Source organism: Diabrotica undecimpunctata, chromosome 2 (assembly GCF_040954645.1).
Source record: "Diabrotica undecimpunctata isolate CICGRU chromosome 2, icDiaUnde3, whole genome shotgun sequence".
Lineage (NCBI taxonomy): Eukaryota > Metazoa > Arthropoda > Insecta > Coleoptera > Chrysomelidae > Diabrotica > Diabrotica undecimpunctata.
Window position 1 is genome coordinate 16,687,080 of NC_092804.1, and position 6,876 is coordinate 16,693,955.

Consider the following 6,876-nt stretch of genomic DNA (forward strand, 5'->3'; position numbering starts at 1 on the left):
GAATTTCCCTGTATTATTAGTTTCAATATTTCATATTTTGACCCCCTCATCACGTGACCCACGTATTCCAGTTTTTGTGTTTCATCAGTTCTGCTTCTTCCTGATGTTCGAGGAGAACTGATTATGTTCTTAAATAACTTGCAGCATTTCTTGCGATCGCTCATATCAGTAGCGCACCTAGAATTTGCCTCTGGGGGGTTTTGGTTGTCACCGAATTTTTTTTTATGATGTTACCTCCATTTTGAGAGTCTTTAAAATGTATGAGTAACTGTGTCCAAATAGGGTCCTGGGGGGGGGTTTAACCCCAAACCCCCCCCCCCCCGGGTGCGCCACTGGCTCATATGCACATGCGAATGGGCGGGGTCTTATTCGCTAATGTAATTTTTACGTTTTTCTGTAGAATTGGTTTTCGTGCAGTTTAGTCTTTTGGGCATCATCTCTTGGGTTTAAACTTGTTTTTTAACTTCTACTGCTTCCCTGATTGAAGGTTTGGTCCTATTTTCGATGTTAGCTAGCATCGTTGATTCATTTAAGTTTATTTTATGTCCTGTGTTTATGACATACTCTACTAGGGATGACGTCTTCTCTTTTTTCGATGACATTTTGATGTTCTTCTCGTCTTACCTGAATTCTTCGGTTGTTTTGTCCCAAGGTTAGTAAAAAGACCAACCTTGAATTACTAACTTCGGTCTTTTACTAACCTTGGGTCTGTCCGATGTTCGATTTGGTGCAATCTTCACAAAATATCTTGTATGCTCCTTGATTTTACAATGCAATGTTTTTTTTTCGGGTGGTAATATGGTTGAAATTTTCCTGTCGATATTAAATATAGTCTATTTTGTTTTTCCTTAAAAACGCAAGTTGTTCAAACGTTGTCCATTCATGTTTACAGCTTTTTCCCAGTTTTCATTTTTAAATACATCTAATGTTTGAGAATTGTTTGTCTGATTCCTCATACTCGTTGAGTTTTATGGCTTTGTGGCTTCAGATATTCTGATTCTTGTTACTTTCTCATAGATACTCATTAATAAATCTGTGTATCTTTAGTCCATTCTTCCTGATCTTAATGAATTGCTTATTCCCATTGTTCAATGCTGTCAAAGACTTTTTTAAAGTCAATAAAGGTGATATACACGGTATATTTATACTTATTTTATTTTTCTCTTAATATTTTTATGGTTATCAGATGGTCTATTGTGCTGTATTGTCTTTTCTAAATCCAGCTGTTCTTTTGTTTGGTAGTTATCCATTTTGATTGTTAATCGATTGGTTACTATTTTAATCGGTAGTTTGTATATTACATTAAGTAAGGTACTAGGATAGTAATTGAAGACATCGGTGCAAAAAGGAGATAGCTACATATTTTTACGATCTTTCGTTTTTAATCTATCTCTATCTATCTATATAAGGATTTTTACAGCTGTCGCCGCCTTCCTTCTTTCAGCCAACGTCTCCAGTCCTTTCTGTTCTGCCATTCTCCATCTCTAAGGTCTCGTCTTTCCATGGCCTCGTCCACTTCATCCCTCCATGATCTTCGGGGTCTACCTCTTTTCCTCCTTCCTATTGGGCTCCAATCCGAAATCTTTGCTATCCACCTTGTATGATCTGTTCTCCTCAAATCAATGTACCTTAATTCAAATGAATTAAGTTACATTAATGAATATTCAGATGTCTCCTTATTGGATTCAGTCCAAAAGAAGACAGCTTCGGAGCTGTCTCGTTTTTGCACGGAATAAATTATTCATATTTTAGCGCTTCGATGCAGCACCTGCTTGGATGGTTGAGTGGTTGTCCTAAAAACCATCAAGGCCTTCTAACTGTAATGCCACAAATTGTTCGCATTGCTCCTGTAGTGATCCTTTCCCAAGTTAACATGTTCCTTTTCTAACTTTGCTACACCGTACTGAAATAGTCAGAAATACGTATGTACGGTTGCCTTCCATCGATATACCTATTTTGTTTTTTATACTTTATATATATATATATATATATATATATATATATATATATATATATATATATATATATATATATATATATATATATATATATATATATATATCGTATATTTTGAATGAAATTAAAACAGAATAAAAATTATTTGGTTTTAACTACACACAATATCATTTATAAAGATTAATACTTTTAAAATAACTAAAATCCCTCAAATATGTTTTAATTTGCATCGATTTAACGTACGCTATAGAATTCCCAATATACTATTTATACAAGCCACACGGAAATTTTACCTTTGTTAGGTAATGAATCATATGTTAGATCATCATAGAAATTGTTTTCTAAACACTAGAAGATTTTTATTCTATAACTAATATACAAAAGTATAGAAACGTAAAGTATTTCGGAAGACTTCTGTATCTCTCTGTTTTTTAGAGATCAGTATTAATGAGAATATATATATATATATATATATATATATATATATATATATATATATAATATATATATATATATATATAATATATATATAATATACTTTTTCTCCTGATTGACTTACTATTTCCAATTTCCTGTTATAACCGGAAGTGATAGATGGCTCTAAATAGTTTACTTTATTTAAGTTTCTTAAATAAATAAGTATCTCTTTAATTAAATAAATTCGTAAATGTAATTAATTGAGTTTCTCTAAAACCTCCAATTGCAACTCGTAAATAATCTCCCTGTTTATTTCTTTATTCCATACTTTTTTTTTACATCTTTAAAGAGAAGAAGAAAAATCTGCATACACCTGTAACCCAGGTAGTGCTGGGTTCCTAATACTCTAACAAAGTTGTGCCAGGACGAGATGCCCGAGGGGGTTAGACCTTTGAAACTTCGTCCTGTCACCACTCAGAAACGGTCAGCGTCCAAATAAAAACCTCTCCTTTGTCACTCCAGACATCAGGAGTAACATCTCTCCTGATGCCCTTCTATCACCCGTTTCCCATTCTTCCTCCCATACACTCATCGGGAAAAACACCCACACGAACCATCAAATATTTTTAACTCCCTGCCTTAGCGAGGCTGCCATTTCTTTCGAGGCAGTTGCTAGTTCACTCTTCTCTCGTTCTTTTGAAGAGAGCAGCTCCTTAATAAATTTGTGAACCTGTGTTCACCACCACTCATCTCTCATCATTTTCTTCACCATTACTCTCACAGAATCAAACATTCTACAGTTAGACTTTCTTTCAAACTTCTTTCTTTCATCCGGTCAGCGCTCGCACTCTCCCATCGTGTGTGTCACAGTATCCGAAAGACTTCGTCTACTCCGCCACATCACGTGTTGCCTCTAATTTCTAGTGTCCAATAATAAGCCGCCTATAAGTCAATGATAGCCCAATTATCGTCCTCAACTTGGTACTAATACTGTAATAAATAACTCAATGGAATCACTAGGAAATAAATAGAAGTATGGGAGTTGGTACATAATTACTCCCAGATAAAGGAGTTGGCAGAAAATCACGTGGGTAGGGTGGAATTACTGAAGTAAATCTATCTTCTATCAGTATAATGAAAAAGTATCTACCCCCACTCACAATGAAAGGACAGAGATGCAATATTTAGATTTTTTCTATAAGATAGATTAAAGAAAAATAAACCAATAATTCGAGGAACAAGGGCAACATACACCAACGAAAACTGACAAAGTCTGACCGAATAATACGTTTATACAAAATAGTTCTTGGAGTTACCATAAAAATCCTCTAGAGAAAGAAACCTGAAGATGAAGTAGGGTTTGACCTTAGCGCCAATCCTTTTCTGCAACATATGAGTATATACAAGTGAACATATATGTAAAAAACGCCCAACTAAAACATTCATTATGTATAAGTAATCATATGTAAATCACGAAAAATTTAAATAAGTATTAATTTGTATAAAAAAGGTGGGTGCAGTACGGAGAAAAAAATGAGATAGACACTTATTATTAGAAGACAATAAAATGACCTTGATTTAAATATTAAAAGAAAAGTAGTGTATAAAGCAAGTTAATTTAGGTGAAACATGTCACTCTTAAGTTTTATATATGAAATAATTACTTTAAAAACAAAGGATTAACTTTTTTATTGTATATAAATAAATATATAGAAATTTGAAAAATGGAATTTACTTCGATTTTTTTTTGACTTGACATATTTTGACAAAATTCCAATTGATTTTGATATGCTTTATATATAGAAATCAATAATATGTTTTGAATTATTTTTAAATATTTCTTGATATAATATGATGACATTATGCCTTCTATAAAAAAAGGGAGTAGGTTTACATTATTATATTACCTTAATATTTTTATTTGTCTAAGGTACGTGTGTCTCCAGGATATGATATCTTTTCTTTCCATCATTATCGAATCTCGACCTCTTTTACCATATTCAAGACCCATGTCATATAGTAGCCTACGAATTGTGGTTTTTGAAAAAGCTGGTAGGTCCTTATCATCCTTGACTCTGTTCATTATGCCATCGACGGTTGGTGGTATATTTTCCAAAAAAAAATCATGGACAATTTTCTTTATTCGAGATTTCACTCCGTCATCGTAAGTATTCTCACGTAAATTGGACTGGAAACTATTTTTCTTCATTATTTGTAGCGGTTTCAGTTCGCCTTGCTGGGTCTTTTCGAGGATGTCATAAATTTTGCGAACACCACTCCCCCCGCACATTTTCAAAACTTTTTCCACAATAGTAGTCAAGCTGTTACCATTTTTTACGCACAGATGATAGTTCAATACATTTAACACCACACGTTTTACTTGCACACTAAGAGTCATACACTGTTTGAAATTCACGACAGATATTGGCAATGGCTCCATGATATAGGTACTTTCATCCGCTTGCGAAAATGAAATAAAACTGAGCTTTCATAGTTTTGCCAACAAGTTTTTGGTCTAATGGCCAGTACCCAAATCGGCAAAGGGACATGTTGGCTCTGCGTGGACAATGGAGATTAAAACTGATTCGCTTCTCCTAATGACATTATAATGATCTTTATTTCCCAAAGAAATACATTGCCTATCTTACCTTTTAGTGTGTTGACTAAATCGTGCTTTTATGATACTAATAGAAAATATATTCGAGCATCAAACGTGATAAAAACTATTCAAATACCATGATATTGAAAATACCTTCTCCAATATAACAAAAAATGTATTAAAACGATGGCTTCTTCTGAGATAATATATTTCAGAAGCAAACGGTTCGAGTTTCCTGGTGAAGATTATTTCAGGGAGAACATCATTAGAAGAAACATCAGTGGAAGATCGTGGAATCTTGGAATGCAGATAGTATGGAGTTGGAGTATACGCTTAAAAGAAGGAGAGTACGAATTAAATTGTGAAGGATAAAGGGCGAAAGAAGTATGTAAATGGTATAAATTGTGACATCTAGGAAGAATTAAAACTAGGAATAGATTTGGTATACTTACTGGCAGATAAATGAAAGAGGACATAGTAGAAGTTGTAAGAACTAGGGATAAAATAATGTTAGTGAAATTTGTACTTAATAAAGAAAACTTCAATGTTATATGTGTATGCTCCTCAAATAGGACTGGAAGAAGCGAAAAAAGCTTGCTATGATTAATTAGGACACATACTGAGTGATATTCAATTAAAGGAAAATATAGAAGGCGGTTTATTGCACATATGGTTAAATCGAAAAGATAATATGAACCGACAAATAGAAAATTAGGCTTTAGAATTGGAAATGATGCTGTCCATAGTATGATAAAACTCTTAGTAGCACTAAATGTGGTGATTGTTAATCCTCCTAATTCATTCAGCCATTGTTAGGGCGTGGTGACACTTTAAATATTGTTAGCTTGCTGTCTCCATTAGGTGCGATCCTGTATCAGATGGACAGCTTCATGTATGGTGGTATAGCTGCTAGCAGTACCAACCCAGATCTAGCAATAAGACACCTACAAAGGGCACTTAACGAACTATAAGAGGTGTGTATAGTGGAAGATATTTGTCAACCCTGACAAAACACAGGCCATCATGTACCAAAAAGAAGAGGCGGACCAAATGGGGTTCTATACCTATACGACACGCAAATCGAATGGTTAAATCAAGCCAAATATCCAGGCATAACGTTGAACAAAAAGCTGACCTTCACAGAACACGTGAAACAAATGGTCAAGAAAGCTAAAATAATTAGAAGTCAACTCTCATCATTAATAGATCGGAAGGGTAAATTAAGATTCAAAACAAAGATTAGGATGGCAAACTGTATAATTTTGACAGCACTAATACATGTCTCGGCCGCATGGGGACATATCATCAGAGAGGCTCTGAATATACCTAAGTACGTTCCATTAAGGTACGTATTTAGTGATTCAGAACAAAAGAGAATCCTGAAAACAATGGACAAAAAAATACAAGTGATTTTTAACGATCTCAGAAACCATCCGAGTAGACTATTAAGAGAGTTGACAGACTATGACGAAGACCAGAGGACAGTACATAGGCAGCCCAGACAGCAGTTAGCTGGATCTAGAGAAGAACAGTGAAGAAATGAATACAATTTTATTTTGACTCTAAAAAGAAGCCTTTTTTTAAGTTTCATGAAAAAAAAGTAAAAACTTCTATAGGGGATGACTTTTTCGGGTGATCTCCCATTTGCGCTGCTCACATGATTTCCTCACAATTATGGTAAATACGTGAGGGAGCAGTTGCTTGTTTTTAGAAACCGTTCTCAAAAATTTTATTTTTCTGCAGCCATCCCGAAAACTAAACTTTCGGTATGATTTATTAAATCGAAATTTCCACTGTACACAAATTGTAATGAGAGCAACTATTTTCGGGACGTTTTTTTCATTTTTGGATCGATTTTTTACTTTTAGGACGATTTTGAGTATCTGCGTAGGCAGTCTTAACTA